Below are 22,136 nucleotides of genomic sequence, written 5' to 3' on the forward strand. Positions count from 1 at the left end.
AATAATAATAATTTATAATTGCAATACCTTAAAAATTGCTGATAAAAATATGAATAATAAAACAAATGCTATATTACCTATAACCAGTGGCAATGATATGGATAACAGGAAATCATTCATTTGTAAATACTTCATTACTGCAGTATCTACCCTATAGTACAGCATATTGCAGAATTAAAAGGACAGTCTAGTGAAAATTAAACTTTCCTTATTCAGATAGGGCATGCAATTGTAAACAACTTTCCAATTTACTTTTATCATCAAATTTGCTTTGTTCCCTTGGTGGTATTTTTGTAAAGCTAAACCTAGGTAGCCTCAAACTGATTTCTAAACCGTTGAAAACCGCTCAGAGCATTTTGAAAGTTTTTCACAGTTAGACAGTACTAGTTCATGTGTGTCATATAGATAACATTGTGCTCACTCCTGAGGAGTTATTTAGGAGTCTGCACTGTTTGGCTAAACTGCATGTCTGTCGAAAGCACTGAGATAAGGGGGCAGTCTGCAGAGGCTTAGATAAAAGGTAATCACAGAAGTAAAAAGTATATTAATATAAACGTGTTGGTTATGCAAAACTGGGGAATGGGTAATAAAGAGATTATCTATCTTTTTAAACAATACAAATTCTGGTGTAGACTGTCCCTTAAGCAAAACAAGGCTACACCTACCAAAATACAATACAGGGATGGGACATTTACATTGGCAGCACATTAAGCCCATGATATCCAGCTGTTTGATTTAAGCAACCTAACCACTTGGAATAGGAGTCTATGCATGCAATTCAGAGCAGCTGCCTACTTTGCCTAATGGCTAGGGTGACCATATTGCTGCTTTAAAAAGGGACACATATGAAAAATACATGTCAGGGTTCTTATACAAAACATTTCTTTAAACAGCTCTAATAGCGGCCCTGACATATGTATTTTTCATATGTGTCCCTTTTTAAAGCGACAATATGGTCACCCTACTAATGGCGCATGCTAAATACCATTTTTCAAAAGATCTAATATTCTTGTGCTGAATCACAACCTTATCCAAAATTTCTTTAGTTTAGCTTGAGTCTCTTCTGTTGTACAAAATAAACTAGTATAAAATACTTTAAAAGGCAATATTATTGCAATATACTGTATATAAAGAAGGACATTTCATAGCAGTCATGCAATCTACCAATCAGCCCTATCGACTGGTAGATCACAATCTCATTTTGGCCACACCTGTTCTATAAGGACTATATCCTCATTTCCTGTTATAAGTCATATAAACAGAGACATTTTAGTTTATCCACCAGTATTTCACTGATATCAGGCTATTTTCTAACTTTGTTAAGAGTCTATATTATGATAAGTATGTGTGTGTATGTATACAGATGTCTCCCTTTTAATGATACTATAGCACTGGGCACACCTCAGACAGGGATATGTACCATCTTTACAGGGAGTGCAGAATTATTAGGCAAGTTGTATTTTTGAGGATTAATTTTATTATTGAACAACAACCATGTTCTCAATGAACCCAAAAAACTCATTAATATCAAAGCTGAATAGTTTTGGAAGTAGTTTTTAGTTTGTTTTTAGCTATAGCTATTTTAGGGGGATATCTGTGTGTGAAGGTGACTATTACTGTGCATAATTATTAGGCAACTTAACAAAAAACAAATATATACCCATTTCAATTATTTATTTTTACCAGTGAAACCAATATAACATCTTAACATTCACAAATATACATTTCTGACATTCAAAAACAAAACAAAAACAAATCAGTGACCAATATAGCCACCTTTCTTTGCAAGGACACTCAAAAGCCTGCCATCCATGGATTCTGTCAGTGTTTTGATCTGTTCACCATCAACATTGCATGCAGCAGCAACCACAGCCTCCCAGACACTGTTCAGAGAGGTGTACTGTTTTCCCTCCTTGTAAATCTCACATTTGATGATGGACCACAGGTTCTCAATGGGGTTCAGATCAGGTGAACAAGGAGGCCATGTCATTAGATTTTCTTCTTTTATACCCTTTCTTGCCAGCCACGCTGTGGAGTACTTGGACGCGTGTGATGGAGCATTGTCCTGCATGAAAATCATGTTTTTCTTGAAGGATGCAGATTTCTTCCTGTACCACTGCTTGAAGAAGGTGTCTTCCAGAAACTGGCAGTAGGACTGGGAGTTGAGCTTGACTCCATCCTCAACCCGAAAAGGCCCCACACGCTCATCTTTGATGATACCAGCCCAAACCAGTACTCCACCTCCACCTTGCTGGCGTCTGAGTCGGATTGGAGCTCTCTGCCCTTTACCAATCCAGCCACGGGCCCATCCATCTGGCCCATCAAGACTCACTCTCATTTCATCAGTCCATAAAACCTTAGAAAAATCAGTCTTGAGATATTTCTTGGCCCAGTCTTGACGTTTCATCTTGTGTGTCTTGTTCAGTGGTGGTCATCTTTCAGCCTTTCTTACCTTGGCCATGTCTCTGAGTATTGCACACCTTGTGCTTTTGGGCACTCCAGTGATGTTGCAGCTCTGAAATATGGTCAAACTGGTGGCAAGTGGCATCTTGGCAGCTGCACGCTTGACTTTTCTCAGATCATGGGCAGTTATTTTGCACCTTGGTTTTTCCACACGCTTCTTGCGACCCTGTTGACTATTTTGAATGAAATGCTTGATTGTTCGATGATCACGCTTCAGAAGCTTTGCAATTTTAAGAGTGCTGCATCCCTCTGCAAGATATCTCACTATTTTTGACTTTTCTGAGCCTGTCAAGTCCTTCTTTTGACCCATTTTGCCAAAGGAAAGGAAGTTGCCTAATAATTATGCACACCTGATATAGGGTGTTGATGTCATTAGACCACACCCCTTCTCATTACAGAGATGCACATCACCTAATATGCTTAATTGGTAGTAGGCTTTCGAGCCTATACAGCTTGGAGTAAGACAACATGCATAAAGAGGATGATGTGGTCAAAATACTAATTTGCCTAATAATTCTGCACTCCCTGTAGTTTAACCAAAAAAAACAGATTAGCCTTATGGTCCGATCTAACCTCTGCTCTCACTAAACCTATTCTTTATGCTTCCATAGAACAATGAGGAAATTCCTTTATATCCAGACAAGCCTCTTGCAAGATATACAAATGTCTCCTAATGATTTTGTATATCTGATCAGGTTTAGTCACAATCCTATTCTCAAGAGTTTTGACTTTAGAACACTTTTGAATCCCCAAGAAGGTTGAAAATTGGTTCTATGCAGAAGGATATTTTTATCTGTTGGTTTAATAAATAGAAACGTCATAGGTGTGCCTTCCTCATTGAACACCAAAGTATCCAGGTATTCAATTTGAAAATAAACATTTTAAGTGGTGAGCTACAGAAAAGGAATCTTTAATTTAATACCCTGTCTTAATTGTAGTAATGTTTTCATCTGTCCCTACCAAAATATGAAGAGATTATCTATGTAGTGGTACCAGGTCAGACAAGGCTGTTTAAATAGAGGGTGATCATATATCACTGTTTCCTCTATAACGAAACAGGTGGAAGATGGGGACACATCGGACACCATCGCTGTTCCTATTTTCTCCAAATAGAAAGTGCCACCAAAGACAAAATAATTACATGTAATAATTAAAGGGACAGAATTTTTGTTGTTTTAAAAGATAGATAATTCCTTTATTACCCATTCCACAGTTTTGCATAACCAACACTGTTATATTAATACACTTTTTACCTCTGTGATTACCTTGTATCTAAGCATCTTCGGACAGCCCCCTGATCACATGACATTTTATTTATTATCTATTGGCTTTCATTTTAGCTAATAAGTGCAGTGTCTGCCACAATCCAAGGGCGTGATCACGACGTTATCTATATAGTTTACATGAACTAGCTCTCCCCTGTTGTGAAAAGCAAATAAAAAAACCATGTGATAAGAGGCAGCCTTCAAGGGCTTAGAAATTATCATATGAGCCTCCCTAGGTTTAGCTTTTAACTAAGAATACTAAGAGAACAAAGCAAAATTGGTGATAAAAGTAAATTTGAAAGTTGTTTAAAATTACATGCCCTATTTAAAGCATAAAAGTTTTTGGGAGACGTTACTATCACTTTAATTCCTAATGTTCACAAAAAAATGTTGCCTGTTGTGCATTATACTTTTAGTTTGAGATAGCAAGTGCTTCACAGAAGAGATACCCACCTGATGGTGAATCACTGTATATAAACTGGTGGCTAAAATGACATCCTCCCCAAAATTATTAAATTGTTGAATTCTATAAAGTAAATCAGTAGTATCTCTAATGTTAGGTCTATCATCCATTATTAAATGGCACAGGCTTTATCCAACAATTTAGCTGCAGGACTTAAACCTCAACCAATCCCAGCCATGATGGAACCTCCAGGAGGCTTTGAAAGATACTTGTGGACCTTAGGACCAACATAAAGAGAAGGCACAATTGAATATGTTTTACTAATTATATGAAGGTTAAGAGCATTTGCCAGAAGAGTCTGCAATTCATCCCTAATTTTAATAGCAGGGTCACTGAGCAAGGGCTTATATGGTTGTAATACAACCGCAATGAGTGTGCTATTAGCGCTATCCACTGAAAGTATAGGGAGCATTTAAAACGTTTTGGCTACTTGTAACATCAGCTTGTGTATTATTCCTAGAGCAAGACTAAGCGCAAGAAAACAGCCTGCCCTATCAATTGCGCTCCACCTCTTGCCTATAGTGATTTATAACAGAGGTTTACGGTACATTTCATGCTTTTTTCATGCAAATTTGTCTGAGTTTTTTAGGGCTGCAAGTATTACAAGCTAAAAAATATATTAGCATGTTGTATCTTAAATATAATTTGATTTTTAAATACAACTTAATTTGAAGATTTTTATTTCTTTGTTTATTTATTTTCCTATAATACCTTCACATGAAAAAAAAATCTTTTATCATGTTAAACTGGACATATTATTAAATAAAGATTACATAGGTAAAGTGCACTGCAAATGCTCTCAAACTGAAAAGTCGCTCAGTGCAATTTATTTTTAGAATTTATACTCAAATCGAAAATAATGCATTTATTGTCTGCTTGAACATATATTACAGTCACATTTTTCTGTTAAGGCCCTTTCTGTAGTGCCGTGTCAGGTACTAAAATTAGTGCGCACTAGGAAATGACCTCACACACAGGCATTCACACAGCAGGGAGTGTGTGCACATATATAAACACCACAATAAAATGTAGCACACCGTTGTCTATTTAACATTTTTGTTTATTGGTATTTTAATGTTGCTTTTGGCTTCAATTTCCATTATTATCTATCCAATTGTGAACTAAGAAAATCTCAACAATGCATTATCTTTTATTGTGGGGAAAATAAAATTCTGCTATCTTTCCCCAGAGCACAAACTGTGGTGGTGCTGTGCCACAGTTCCAGTTGTGTAATAATGTGCAAGATAGTTTGAGACTATGGGGCCTATTTATTAAACGTCTTGTGGATCTGATCCGACAGTGCGGATCAGGTCCGCAAGACCTTTAACATTGCACCAGCAGCTCACAAGAGTAATTAAAACAAATGATTTAAAATTATTTTGAATTAGACTTTTTATTTGCAAAATGTTCTGAAATGTATAATTCCAAATCAGTCCAGGAAAATAACTTCTTAGTAGTCTTCCTAGTCTCCTCTGCTGTCGTTAGCCAAGACTAATTATGCATGAGCTGCATTGACCTAAGCAATAACTACAAAGATTCCAAACGTCCTGCAATTTGTATGAATGTTGCAGATGGAGAGCTTTGTCCATCCCTTTACTGTTAAAGGACAAGTCAAAACCTTAGATTTACATAATCAACAAATGCAAGTTAACAAGACAATGCAATAGCAGAGAAAAAGGTGGTTGGAGAAGGCGCCAAAGGCTATCTGGTGTTTAAACCTAAATAATAAATTTTAAATTATCCCAAAATAAAAAGTGCAAAAAGCATATAATACTAGCTGACTTTTAAAGGGGTATGTTAGAAACGACTTGAACAAATAATCCAACACTGTTGTGACAATAAGGCAATTCACTGATTACAATTTGATAAATAACATTTAATGAAAAACAGACAAAAAATTAAAAAACATTTAATACATTTCTCTGATTTAATAGAACAGTTAATAAGCTTCACTTCAACATAAAAACCATATGGTAATACTAATCCACACTAAATGTGGACCTATTATTCACAGTATAATAATAGAATGGTAAAAAGTTAAAAGTTAAAACCACTAAGCAGAGTAAGATGTAGGGCTAATCGTTTCTGCTCGCTAATTTGGAACCGGATGTTGTAAACCTGAAACACTGTCTGTAATGTTATTGGTGACTAAATTTTGACAGGCACAATCTCTCAAGTCACAGTTGATAGGACTCCAAATAGATCGTTTTCTGTTTATGAAGAAGGTGAAATAACAGTAGTTCTTAAAGTGCAATATAACCAAAAGAATTCAAATCTTCACCCTAACTTTTAAGGGTCCTTGTAAAAGTCAGTAGTGAGCACTTACCCGGTGCTCCGGTGCTAAGGGCGGGGCTTTATCTTCCGCTCACCTGTAACGCACCTTGTGTATCTTTTCGTTGGTGACAATCTTGCAATTATTCAGTAGGTAGATTGTAAGCTTCAAAGTGTGCACACTTTCGATCCTCCTTAGATTAATGCTCCTACCGTCTTCGCTCAGTAGTCAAATCCACTTGGTTCTGGCATTACGGTCCTGGGAGCTTCTTGATTACAAGTCTTTTTCAAAACAAGCCGGATACTGGTATGGTCTACGCGTTTCAGCTCACCAGGGAGCCTTTGTCAAGTGCAATAGCACTTAGAGGTCCATTTATCAAGCTCCGTATGAAGCTTGAAGGGCCGTGTTATGAACCAGTCTAAAGGCCGCTGCTCCATAACCCTGTCCGCCTGCTCTGATGTAGCAGACAGGAATCGCCGCAATTCAACCCGATCGAATACGATCGGGTTGATTGACACCTCCCTGCTGGCGGCTGATTGGCCGCGAGTCAGCAGGGGGCGGCTATGCACCAGCAGCTCTTGTGAGCTGCTGGTGCAATGCTAAATACGGAGAGCGTATTGCTCTTCGCATTCAGCGAGGTCTTGCGGACCTGATCCGCACTGTTGGATCAGGTCCGCAAGACCTTTCATAAATAGGCCTCTTAGTCTGAACTTCAAATGAGTAGTAGATTTTTTTTCTGACAATTTTAAAAGTTGTCTTTTTCCACTCCCCCTGTACCATGTGACAGCCATCAGCCATTCACAAATGCATACAAGTACCATGTGACAGCCATCAGCTATTCACAAATGCATACACACTTATTCTTGCACATGCTCAGTAGGTGCTGGTGACTCAAAAAGTTTAAATATAAAAAGACTGTGCACATATTGTTATTGGAAGTCAATTGGAAAGTTTTTTAAAATGGCATGCTCTATCCGAATAATGAAAGTTTAATTTTGATTGAGTGTCCCTTTAATGTCCCAGACTTACCCCCAAACCTTTCCACTCAGGTCTGAATGACTTGCCTCCATGCCAGTCCTATAATTTAGGAAGCAGGTCTCTGTGTAGCATGTAGCAGGGTCAGTTAAAATGCTACATACATTACCTTGTAGCATGCAGTCCAGCTTCCCTAGGGAAATGTAAAAAAAACAGTTTCCATAAGTAAATTACAGGAAAAACAGATAAAATATATACTGAATGCATTATGCATTTTTAGCTACCCTAAATTGCGCATTTTTAAAGTTGGTCACATTTGAATAATTACCAAGCAGGTTAGATATGTAAATTAATGAATGCACTTCTTTATCTTCTGTTACAGTACTATGCAACAAACAAAGAAGGGAGATATTATTTTTGTGGTTTTTTATTTGGAGTTTTTTGTATTTACATTGCAAGTATAATGAAGGTGCATTTTTTCATATTCTTAACACTGAAGATTAGCTATGTTCCCTTTATTTTTTTTTGTTTACTGGAAAATGTAATGAAAGAACTTTAAACGCTTTAATGAAATATATTTGCTAACACAACAGACAATTGTAAAACTAATTTTGTTCCATCAAAATACTTTTTATAATGCAAAGAAAACAATAATACATGCAATAAAAACAATAAACAAATGGAACAGAAAATTTAGGCACATCGTGGTCCGGGTGGTTTTGCTGTGGCTTCAGCTTATCCAGCTGTTTCCAGAGGTTTAATTCTGTACAGCTGGGGTGACCTCACCATTCTCAGAATCCCTCGAGGGCCAAAAATCATAATCTACCAACTGAGAGCCAGAACTCTGAAATGAGTAAATGAAGTATCCAGAAACATACATAGATTTTCTCCCTTTTACTTGCACACACACACACACATACACACACACACACTTATATATGCATACACACACACACACATATATACATACACATACACACACATACATACACATACATACACACACACACACATATACACACATATATGCATACATTTAGACACATTATACACTTTATTTATACATGCATATAAATGCTAACACATGCACACGCACACTGACAGATACATATAGACACATTTTATATATATATATATATATATATATATTTATATACGCACCTACATACACAAACACACTCAAAGAAAGACAGACAGACAGACAGATTGATAGATTGACACACACAACACACATAGTATATATACACACACACACATACATTTTACACAGCAATATAAACACACTATACATACACAGACACGCTTATATACATTATATACACACATATATTCACACTGTATAGACATGCACACACATTTACGCTATACAGATACACACATACTCTGTTGGGTACTTAAAGGCTCTGTCCTTGGTTTCCTACTCTTCTTGATCTGCACATCAACATTAGGTTCCTTAATACAGTACAACTCCGAAAATCCGGACTGCTTGGGGATTTGCCTGGTCCGTATTTTCGGATTTTCCGGATTCTCGGACATTGCTGATAAAATACCTGTAAATAAAAAAAGAAGACGTGCTAATGTTTTTTATTATAAATAAATACTGTACAGATCACCTTGTTTATTAAAATAGAGTACTGCACCTGCATATGTACATTCCTTTCCGTTACAGGTATTTCTTTGGCACATGCTGAACTGCTTGTTCACGGAGCGCTAGCATCTGCTGCGCCCGGTGAACCGCTTGTGGATGGTGCTTCTGCTTTGCCCAGTGATTTCAGAGTGTTTCTCCTCTGCTTCTGTTTAGAACCCTTATCCACTTTAGGAAACATTGGTACAGTACACTACTGTACAATATAGTACAGTATATAGAGGTATAACAGTACTGTGCAGTGTAAAGATGGTAAATACCTGCACAGGTACCGGTCATGTATGGCAAACTGTAGTGCGCAGTTGTGGAGCTCAGATTTCTCACTGCCTTCGTGTGCCGTCGCTTGTTGCAGCTCTGAATGCCAATTTGCACATGCGCAGTGACAAACCAACACCCGGAAGTTGTAATCACTCCAGAGTCCGGATTCTCAGGTTGTCCGGATTTCTGGAGTCCGGATTTTTGGAGTTGTACTGTAAAGTCCCACACATTTCAATATCATTTGTATGCTGATCACACCAAAATCTACCTCTCTGCACTAACCTATCCCCTTCCCTGCTAACTGGTCTCACTATTTGTTTTTCTAATATTTCATCCTGTATGTCCTCTCACTACCTTAAGCTAAATCTCTCCAGAACTGAGATCCTTATTTTCCTCCCTTCTTCCAAAATCTCTACCCCCAACTTTGTATAACTGTTGATAATAACATCTTTACCCCAGCTCCGCATGCCCAATGGGGTCACATTTGACTCAGGTGGTTCACTCCTCACATACAGTTTTTAGCCAATTACTGCCATTTCACCCTTAAAACATCTCCAGAATTAACCACCTACTCACGCAAGAAACAACTAAGATTTAAATCCACTCTCTCATCATTTCCCACCTTGGCTAATGCAGGGCAATTGCCCCCTGGACCACTGTTGGTATTGGAATCAGGGCCAGTGCAGGTGTAGTGCCCAGCAGTTTGTTATTCATAGGCATGCTCTTGGGATTTGCCTGGTGTGCACAGTAAATCACTTTATAGTCAGCTTTTCACTTTAGCTTTTATCAGTTCCCATAGTGATTAGAAGGCATTTGAGATTTGAATTTTACATTATGTAAGTAAAAATGTTTAAGACAATGGTAAGCATTCTGGAATCCCATAAAAGTAAAATATATATATATAGATAGCTAGACAGACAGACAGACAGACAGACAGACAGACAGACAGACAGACAGACAGACAGACAGACAGACAGACAGATAGATAGATAGATAGATAGATAGATAGATAGATAGATAGATAGATATGTTTTTGCCCCCAGGGCCATAATTTGCCAGTCCTCCTAAAAGTAACTACATCCTCTCTGGCCTCCTTTGCTGCCATCTCCTTTACAATCCATAATGAATCTTCTGCCAGACTGATCTTCCTTACACGTCACTCCTGATCTGCTGTACTTCTCGGCCAATCACTTTACTGGCTTCCTCTAGACTCCAGAATAAAACACAAACTTCTATCCCTAACATTTAAGGTCCTCAATAACACTGCTCCCCTTATATCTCAGACCTCATCTCCAGAAAATCTTTCTCCAGTCCCCTTTTCTCTGCTCATGACCATCTTCTCTCCTCCTCTCTTGTTACTTCCTCACATTCCCATCTACAGAACATCTCCATAATTGCCCCTATCTTGTGGAACTCTCTTCCTCGCTTCACAAGACTCTCCCCTAGTTTTGAAAGTTACAAGCATTCCCTAAAGACTCATCTGTTCTGAGATGTGTACAATGTATGCTAACCTTCTTACCTCAGTTCCTCTCCTTTAAATTATGAACTAAAATCTTGCAAATTACTATTCAGTTATTGTTATCTTTGGTTATTAATATGCTAGTCTTTACTTTTTATCTGACAGTAGTTTGATGTTAATAATACATCTCATAACATACATAAAGTAACATAATGTTGGACACAGCAATATACAGAGAGAGAATTATACTATATTAGGCTAAGTTCCCCTGAAGCTTCTTAGAATACCAGCTATATGTTTGTTTACAGATCATGCATCCATGTAAGTTTTTGTATTTAATTATATTGCATTATTACAGATCAGGCAGCTTGTGTGCCTGCTAATGTATTTAGAACAAAAAAAAAATATCCATTGCAAAATTGTTTGGTTGTGTCATTGTCCTTGGCAGCAAATATGTATAATATTTTTATCCTTTTGTTGGCATGAAGTTCTGTTACATAGTGTCAGAGCAGTTACATCACTTGTCACAATTTCCTCCAGTGAATGTATCCAACCCAGCTCAGATTTTACACTGGGAACTTGCCCACATATAAGTCACTTTTAACACCTTCTTTAAAAAAAAATGCCAAAAGAGAAAGGAAAATCAGTCTGTTTTGCAAACTAATGTAATACTGAAAAACGTTTTCATTGCCAACCAACAGTTAAAGGGATAGTCAACACCAAAATTGTTATTGTTAAAAAAGATAGATAACACCTTTACTAACAATTCCCCAGTTTTGCACAACCAACATTGTTCTATTAATATACTTCATGACCTTTAAAGCTCTAAATTTCTGCCTGTTTCTAAGCCACTAAAGACAGACCCTTATCACATGCTTTTCTATTAGCTTTTCACAACAGGGGAGTGCTAGTTCATGTGAGCTATATAGATAACATTGTGCTCACACCCGGGGGTTGTGGCAGACACGGCACTAACTGCATAAAATGCAAGACAATAGATAATATATAAAAAGTCATGTGATCAGGGGGTTGTTAGAAAAAGGCTTAGTTACAAGGTAATCACAGAGGTGAAAAGTATATTAATATAACCATGCTGGTTATGCAAAACTGGGGAATGGGTAATAAAGGGATCATCTATCTTTTTAAACAATAAAACATTTTCGGCTAGATTTGGAGTTTTGTCGGTAACGACCCGAAAAGCTAACGCCGGCTTTTTTCTGGCCGCACCATAAAAATAACTCTGGTATTGAGAGTCCACATAAAGGCTGCGTTAGGCTCCAAAAAAGGAGCGTAGAGCATATTTAACGCAGCTTCAACTCTCGATACCAGAGTTGCTTACGCAAGCGGCCAGCCTCAAAAACGTGCTCGTGCACGATTCCCCCATAGGAAACAATGGGGCTGTTTGAGCTGAAAAAAAACCTAACACCTGCAAAAAAGCCGCGTTCAGCTCCTAACGCAGCCCCATTGTTTGCTATGCGGAAACACTTCCTACGTCTGCACCTAACACTCTAACATGTACCCCGAGTCTAAACACCCCTAACCTTACACTTATTAACCCCTAATCTGCCGCCCCCGCTATCGCTGACCCCTGCATATTATTATTAACCCCTAATCTGCCGCTCCGTAAACCGCCGCTACTTACATTATCCCTATGTACCCCTAATCTGCTGCCCTAACATCGCCGACCCCTATATTATATTTATTAACCCCTAATCTGCCCCCCTCAACGTCGCCTCCACCTGCCTACACTTACTAACCCCTAATCTGCCGAGCGGACCTGAGCGCTACTATAATAAAGTTATTAACCCCTAATCCGCCTCACTAACCCTATAATAAATAGTATTAACCCCTAATCTGCCCTCCCTAACATCGCCGACACCTAACTTCAATTATTAACCCCTAATCTGCCGACTGGAGCTCACCGCTATTCTAATAAATGTATTAACCCCTAAAGCTAAGTCTAACCCTAACACTAACACCCCCCTAAGTTAAATATAATTTGCATCTAACGAAATTAATTATCTCTTATTAAATAAATTATTCCTATTTAAAGCTAAATACTTACCTGTAAAATAAATCCTAATATAGCTACAATATAAATTATAATTACATTGTAGCTATTTTAGGATTAATATTTATTTTACAGGCAACTTTGTAATTATTTTAACCATGTACAATAGCTATTAAATAGTTAAGAACTATTTAATAGTTACCTAGTTAAAATAATTACAAAATTACCTGTAAAATAAATCCTAACCTAAGTTAGAATTAAACCTAACACTATACTATCATTAAATTAATTAAATAAAATACCTACAATTACCTACAATTAAACCTAACACTACACTATCAATAAATTAATTAAATACAATATCTACAAATAACTACAATGAAATAAACTAACTAAAGTACAAAAAATAAAAAAGAACTAAGTTACAAAAAATAAAAAAATATTTACAAACATAAGAAAAATATTACAAGAATTTTAAACTAATTACACCTACTCTAAGCCCCCTAATAAAATAACAAAGACCCCCAAAATAAAAAAATGCCCTACCCTATTCTAAATTACTAAAGTTCAAAGCTCTTTTACCTTACCAGCCCTGAACAGGGCCCTTATAGGTATTTTATTTAATAAATTTAATGCTCGTATAGTGTTAGGTTTAATTGTAACTTAGGTTAGGATTTATTTTACAGGTAATTTTGTAATTATTTTAACTAGGTAGCTATTAAATAGTTCTTAACTATTTAATAGCTATTGTACCTGGTTAAAATAATTACAAAGTTGCCTGTAAAATAAATATTAATCCTAAAATAGCTACAATGTAATTATAATTTATATTGTAGCTATATTAGGATTTATTTTACAGGTAAGTATTTAGCTTTAAATAGGAATAATTTATTTAATAAGAGTTAATTAATTTTGTTAGATTAAAATTATATTTAATTTAGGGGCGTGTTAGTGTTAGGGTTAGACTTAGCTTTAGGGGTTAATACATTTATTAGAATAGCGGTGAGCTCCGGTCGGCAGATTAGGGGTTAATAATTGAAGTTAGGTGTCGGCGATGTTAGGGAGGGCAGATTAGGGGTTAATAGTATTTATTATAGGGTTAGTGAGGCGGATTAGGGGTTAATAACTTTATTATAGTAGCGGTGTGGTCCGCTCGGCAGATTAGGGGTTAATAAGTGTAGGCAGGTGGAGGCGACGTTGAGGGGGCAGATTAGGGGTTAATAAATATAATATAGGGGTCGGCGGTGTTAGGGGCAGCAGATTAGGGGTACATAGCTATAATGTAGGTGGCGGCGCTTTGCGGTCGGCAGATTAGGGGTTAATTATTGTAGGTAGCTGGCGGCGACGTTGTGGGGGGCAGATTAGGGGTTAATAAATATAATACAGGGGTCGGCGGTGTTAGGGGCAGCAGATTAGGGGTACATAAGTATAACGTAGGTGGCGTCGGCAGATTAGGGGTTAAAAAAAATTAATCGAGTGGCGGCGATGGTTTGGGGGCCTCGGTTTAGGGGTACATAGGTAGTTTATGGGTGTTAGTGTACTTTAGAGTACAGTAGTTAAGAGCTTTATGAACCGGCGTTAGCCCAAAAAGCTCTTAACTACTGACTTTTTTTCTGCGGCTGGAGTTTTGTCGTTAGATTTCTAACGCTCACTTCAGACACGACTCTAAATACCGGAGTTAGAAAGATCCCATTGAAAAGACAGGATACGCAATTGACGTAAGGGGATCTGCGGTACGGAAAAGTCACGGCTGAAAAGTGAGCGTTAGACCCTTTTTTGAGTGACTCCAAATACCGGAGTTAGCCTAAAACCAGCGTTAGGAGCCTCTAACGCTGGTTTTCACGGCTAACGCCAAACTCCAAATCTAGGCCTTTGAGTTGATTGTCCCTTTAAGCTAAAGGACACATAGTCACTGAGTATTATTTAAAGGACCTCTAAAAACAAAATAGTAAACTATATGATTTTGAACCTCCATATCATAATAATTTTACAATGAAAACTGCAGCTTTAATTTGTCAAATGAGTATATTGTTTTATGTTTGTTTGTTCATTTCACTGATTTCCCTGTCCCCCAGAATAAAAAAGATCAATCACAAACTAATATTCAGATAAAGCACAAATTCTGTTTTCACGTGTACAGTTGTGAGAGACTGGGGAAGCCTGCCCTTCGCTCTTCCCTTAAAGGGCCACTAAACCCATTTTTTTTTCATGATTCAGTTAGAGAATACAATTTTAAACAACATTCAAATTTACTTCTATTATCTAATTTGTTTTATTTTCTAGATATCCTTTGTTGAAGAAATAGCAATGCATATGGGTGAGCCAATCACACGAGGCATCTATGTGCACGCACCAATCAGCAGCTACTGAGCCTATCTAGATATGCTTTTCAGCAAAGAATATCAAGAGAATGAAACAAATTAGATATTAGAAGTAAATTAGAATATTGTTTAAAATTGCACACTCTTTCTAATTAACAGGGATAGGCACAGACAAAGGCTGTGGCAGACATTTTCCAAAGTTCAGACCTTAGTGAAGGACACCAATTTGAAATAAAAAACATTATTTTATTGTGCTGGGTGTTATTATACTGATGCAGATACCACTGGTCCTATACCCAGCCCTCCTCTGGCTATACGCATGTGCACAATTTGAAATAAAAAACATTATTTTATTGTGCTGGGTGTTATTATACTGATGCAGATACCACTGGTCCTATACCCAGCCCTCCTCTGGCTATACGCATGTGCCAGTGTCACTACTGTGTCGTCATATAGCGCTTGGTGTTTTTATACTGATGCAGATACCACTGACCCTATAACCAGCCCTTGTCTGGCTATACGCATGTGCCAGCGTCACTACTGAGTCATTATATAGCGCTGGTTGTTATTATACTGATGCAGATACCGCTGATCCTATAACCAGCCCTTGTCTTGCTATACGCATGTGCCAGTCTCACTACTGTGTCTTTGTATAGAGCTGGGTGTTATTATACTGATGCAGATACCACTAATCCTATAACCAGCCCACCTCTGGTTATATGCATGAGCCAGTGTCACTACTGTGTCATTATATAGAGCTGGGTATTATTATACGGATGCAGATACCACTGATCCTATAACCAGCCCTCCTCTGGTTATACGCATGAGCCAGTGTCACTACTGTGTCATTATATAGTGCTGGGTGTTATTATACTGATGCAGATACCATTGACCCTATAACCAGCCCTCCTCTGGCTATACGCATGTGCCAGTGTCACTACTGTGTCATATAGCGCTGGTTGTTATTATACTGATGCAGATACCACTGACCCTATAACCAGCCCTTGTCTTGCTATACGCATGTGCCAGTGTCACTACTGTGTCTTTGTATAGAGCTGGGTGTTATTATACTGATGCAGATACCACTGATCCTATAACCAGCCCTCCTCTGGCTATACCCATGTGCCAGTGTCACTACTGTGTCATTATATAGAGCTGGGTGTTATTATACTGATGCAGATACCATTGACCCTATAAGCAGCCCTTGTTCAGCTATACGCATGTGCCAGTGTCACTACTGTGTCTTTGTATAGAGCTGGGTGTTATTATACTGATGCAGATACCACTAATCCTATAACTAGCCCTTGTCTTGCTATACCCATGTGCCAGTGCCACTACTGTGTCTTTGTATAGAGCTGGGTGTTATTATACTGATGCAGATACCACTGATTCTATAACCAGCCCTCCTCTGGCTATACCCATGTGCCAGTGTCACTACTGTGTCATTATATAGCGCTGGGTGTTATTATACTGATGCAGATACCACTGACCCTATAACCAGCCCTTGACTGGCTATACGCATGTGCCAGTGTCACTACTGTGTCATTATATAGAGCTGGGTGTTATTATGCTGATGCAGATACCATTGACCCTATAACCAGCCCTTGTCCAGCTATACGCATGTGCCAGTGTCACTACTGTGTCATTATATAGAGCTGGGTGTTATTATACTGATACAGATACCACTGACCCTATAACCAGCCCTTGTCTTGCTATACGCATGTGCCAGTGTCACTACTGTGTCTTTGTATAGAGCTGGGTGTTATTATACTGATGCAGATACCACTGATCCTATAACCAGCCCTCCTCTGGCTATACCCATGTGCCAGTGTCACTACTGTGTCATTATATAGAGCTGGGTGTTATTATACTGATGCAGATACCATTTACCCTATAACCAGCCCTCCTCTGGTTATACGCATGTGCCAGTGTCACTACTGTGTCATTATATAGTGCTGGGTGTTATTATACTGATGCAGATACCACTGATCCTATAACCAGCCCTTGACTGGCTATACGCATGTGCCAGTGTCACTACTGTGTCATTATATAGCGCTGGGTGTTATTATACTGATGCAGATACCACTGACCCTATAACCAGCCCTTGACTGGCTATACGCATGTGCCAGTATCACTACTGTGTCATTATATAGAGCTGGGTGTTATTATACTGATGCAGATACCATTGACCCTATAAGCAGCCCTTGTTCAGCTATACGCATGTGCCAGTGTCACTACTGTGTCTTTGTATAGAGCTGGGTGTTATTATACTGATGCAGATACCACTAATCCTATAACTAGCCCTTGTCTTGCTATACCCATGTGCCAGTGCCACTACTGTGTCTTTGTATAGAGCTGGGTGTTATTATACTGATGCAGATACCACTGATTCTATAACCAGCCCTCCTCTGGCTATACCCATGTGCCAGTGTCACTACTGTGTCATTATATAGCGCTGGGTGTTATTATACTGATGCAGATACCACTGACCCTATAACCAGCCCTTGACTGGCTATACGCATGTGCCAGTGTCACTACTGTGTCATTATATAGAGCTGGGTGTTATTATGCTGATGCAGATACCATTGACCCTATAACCAGCCCTTGTCCAGCTATACGCATGTGCCAGTGTCACTACTGTGTCATTATATAGAGCTGGGTGTTATTATACTGATACAGATACCACTGACCCTATAACCAGCCCTTGTCTGGCTATACGCATGTGCCAGTGTCACTACTGTGTCTTTGTATAGAGCTGGGTGTTATTATACAGATGCAGATACCACTGATTCTATAACCAGCCCTTCTCTGGCTATACCCATGTGCCAGTGTCACTACTGTGTCATTATATAGTGCTGGTTGTTATACTGATGCAGATACCACTGATCCTATAACCAGCCCTCCTCTGGCTATACCCATGTGCCAGTGTCACTACTGTGTCATTATATAACGCTGGGTGTTATTATACTGATACAGATACCACTGACCCTATAACCAGCCCTTGTCTGGCTATACGCATGTGCCAGTGTCACTACTGTGTCTTTGTATAGAGCTGGGTGTTATTATACAGAGCCAGATACACATCCAGTATTTCACTCAGGCTTTATTTATTCCATAACTTATCACCCAATATTGCTAGCAGTCTCTTGACAAGCCACTAACTTTATTCACACTACATAATTTTTTTATTCCTATTATTCATTTAGAAAGAAAATATATACTAAGGTTGTGGCGGACACTGCAAGGGCTAGTCACGGACACCTTGCCTATCCCTGCTAATTAATGAAAGAAAAAAATGGGGTTTCATGTCCCTTTAAAGTGGATTAGCACTGATTCAACTTAGTTACTATTGCAAAGAATGATTCTCCTATCATGATTGTTGATGCAATGCAATACTGATAACCCACCCTTCACAAACGTGTGACCTCTAAAAATCTACCTTACTTACCTGTAAAAGTATTAACCCAAACCTCCCTGGGAGAAAGTAAAACAAGCACACTTATTTACAACAAAAGGCAACAAAATAATGAATGTATATTGCAATAATGTTGTGCTTGCAATAAGGAAACATTTTATGTATTGCTGAAATGTCAAGTTAAATGGTCCTTTAAAATATCATAAAATTAAATACTAAAGCAGATATTAATCCTTGCATCTAATTTGCTATGTATCTTAATTTTAGGCAGTCAAAAGCAAACGTGCATCTGCAGGAATGGTTTATGCATATGTCTTCATGACATTTAAACCAAATAGTCCATTGTGGCTTCACCAGTAGCAGCTCCTCTCATTTTCCTGCTTATATAGATATTAAAAGGACACTGTACTTGATGTTTTTATTATTTACAGTAAAAATGGAATATACACAAACCAAGTAGGTCATAACAAAGAATATAATGCACAAGGCTTTTCATGTCTGTCCCTGAACTGAAAAATGAAGTAAATGTTGCTTACAAAAGGATATATTTATATGTTTTTAAAACATTTATTTTGTATCCTAATCTTTTGAAATGCAACTAAAAACATATACTGTGCATATATAACATACTTACCTGTCCCTTTAAAAAAAAAAAATTTTTTTCTGAATAACAACCTCTAATTTGGTCTGACGTATGAAGTAAAGTTGTATATCTTATACGCTCCCTTGTCCTGAGAGAGCTGAGCATTTCACTAAATGACAAATCTGGTTGGAATTGACAGTAACTAAACATTACAAAAGAGGTTTGAATTAGATTCAAATTGGTCCCTTCTGTTTGTGTAAGAGGCCACTGCATTAAAAACTCCTCATTCATAGAGTTGTCCTGTAATTTCATTATATATTTTATAGATGTTTTTAGACTTTGTATATGCTATTGCAGTGTTTCTTAAACATGAATTCTAATGCAAAAAAAAATACTTTGTTAAAACATTTTAATTTAGCATTATAGTCCGTAATCACAATCTAGGGCCCCATTACATATGCTACGTCGCCCGCAAAAGTTACGCAATTTTGGTATTACATATACGGCGTAGCATACAAGTTACGCGCATATATTTCACCCGTCAGCCGTATTATTTTCTCCCATAGACTAACATAAAACAGCCATGCAATTTGGTATCCAATATATAGTGTAAGGACTTATGTGTGCAGAATTCAGAAAATCTACTCCATTCTCATTTTGCCACACATGGCAGGCGCAGCAACTTTTGCACTGACTAATAAAGCAACTTAACTCCCTGGAAGCCTTAACAAACACTTACATATAAGCAGCATCTCAAATAGTTAAAGGGACAGTATACTATAAAATGGTATGAGATTGTTTTTTTAAGGTTTATTTGTGTATTTGAAATAGCTGATTTTGTTGTTTGAAGCCACAACTTAATCAAATGGATTGAGCTTGTAGATATAATTAGATCTCATTACTTTATCACATTGTGTACATATACTTGCTTCTTTATATTTGTTCTTAAAAAAATCACCACTACTTGGAGAGAACAATGAGAATCATAATTGTATTACCTTATCTCTTTAGAACCCACTGGGGCTGTAATTTATTCTACTGTTAACACAGCTTGGCATAAAGGGACAGTCAAGTCCAAAGAAAACCTTCTTGTTTCAAATAGGGCATGTCATTTCAAACAAACTTTCCAATTTAATTCTAACACCAATTTTGCTTGGTTCTCTTGGTATTCTTAGTTGAAAGCTAAACCTAGGATGGCTCATATAATAATTTCTAAGACCTTGAAGACCGCCTCTTTGCAATTGTGTCAAACCAATCACAATCAACACAACCTCTCACCTGCAGCCTTAAAACACCTGATAATTTACACCCTATCAGTAACATCAGTATTATATATACCCATGTGTCTATTTATATTGGACTAGTCCTAAAGCCCGTGTAGAGGGGCCATTTTTTGCAGTACAGTGGTTCCACCCCTTAATCTCTCTCTGTCCCCCCTCTATTTTGCTCTCTTGGCCCCCTCTCTTTTGCTCTCTCTTTCCCCCCTCTATTCTGCTCTCTTGCTCCCCCCTTTCTCTATTTTGCTCTCTCTCCCCTCTCTTTTGATCGCTCTCTCTCCCCCCTCTCTTTTGCTCTCTCTCCCCCTCTTTTCCGCCCTCTCTTTTGCACTCTCTCTCCCCCTTTCTTTTGCATTCTCCCCATCTCTCTCTCTCTCCCCCTCTCTTTTGCTCTCTCTTCCCCTCTCTTTTGCTGTTTCTCTCCCTCTCTTTTGCTCTCTCCCCCTTTCTTTTGCTCTCTACCCCCTCTGTTTTGCTGTCTCTCTCTCCCTCTTTTGCTCTCTCTACTCCCCCTCTTTTGCTCTCTTAATCTCTCCCCTCTCTTTTGCTCTCTCTCTCCCCCTCTCTATCCCCCCTTCTCTTTTGCTCTCTCTATCCCCCATCTTTTGCTCTCTCTCTCTCCCTCTCTTTTGCTCTCTCTACCCTCCCTCTTTTGCTCTCTCTCTCCCCTTTCTTTTGCTCTGTCTCCCCCCTTTCTTTTGCTCTATTTCCCCCCTCTCTTTTGCTGTCTCTCTCCCCCCTCTCTTTTGCTCTCTCTCTCCCCCCTCTCTTATGCTCTCTCTCTCCCCCTCTCTTTTGCTCTCTTTCTTTCCCCCCTCTCTTTTGCGCTCTCTCTCTCCCCTCTCTTTTGTGCTCTCCTCCCTCTCTTTTGCTCTCTCTCTCCCCCTCTCTTTTGCTCTCTCTCCCCCTCTTTTGCTCTCTCTCTCTCCCCCTATCTTCCCCCCTCTCTTTTCCCCCTCTCTTTCCCCTCCCCCTCTCTTTTGTGCTCTCCCCCCTCTCTTTTGCTCTCTCTCCCCCCTTTCTCTCCCTCTCTTTTGCTGTCTCTCTCCCTCCCTTTTGCTCTCTCTATCTCCCCTCTTTTGCTCTCTCTCTCTCTCTCTCTCTCTCACCCCTTTATTTTGCTCTCCCTCCCCCCCTCTCTTTTGCTGTCTCTCTCCCTCTCTTTTGCTCTATCTATCCCCTCTTTTGCTCTCTCTATCCCCCCCTCTTTTGCTCTCTCTCTATCCCCCCTCTTTTGAGCTCTCTCTTTCACAGCCCCACCCGGCCCCACCCACATCACATCCGGCTCCAACCCCTCACGCCTGCGTCATCTCTTGCCCCACCCCTGTCATGCCCGGTCAGCCCCAGATGCCAGGAGGTTAGTCTGTTGAAGGCCAGGTGTGTTTGTCCTCGCACAGTCTCTACTGTGCATGACAGCTTCGGACAAACACACTGGGCCTTTTATATTATAGGATGTGAGATACATTGATGCTGGCCACAGATGATAGGCTGGAGGCAGTGTCCTGCTGGTGTGTAAAGTGCTCAACCAACACACCCAAGAGTTGTTTTTGTTCTCTCCATCTATTGTCCATCTGCATCTGCATATCAGACAGAATTCGCATCATCTGTGACTGGTTCTGAACACTTGCACTTAACGATGCTGCCATGTCCCTCTGCAGCTCTATGCTATGTTATTGTATCCTCTCTTGGCTCATGATGAACCTCTCTTGGCCTCTTTGTATGCTCTCAG

At 38.8% G+C, this 22,136-nt stretch overlaps 1 protein-coding gene across 2 annotated transcripts in view; it reads left to right on the top strand.

Moving 5' to 3' along the window:
• The window catches only part of HDAC7 (histone deacetylase 7), a 603,789-nt gene that overhangs the window by 11,668 nt on the left and 569,985 nt on the right, over positions 1-22,136 (top strand). The gene's annotated exons all lie outside the window — the stretch shown is intronic.

The sequence above is a fragment of the Bombina bombina genome, chromosome 3 (assembly GCF_027579735.1).
Source record: "Bombina bombina isolate aBomBom1 chromosome 3, aBomBom1.pri, whole genome shotgun sequence".
Classification (NCBI taxonomy): Eukaryota; Metazoa; Chordata; class Amphibia; order Anura; family Bombinatoridae; genus Bombina; species Bombina bombina.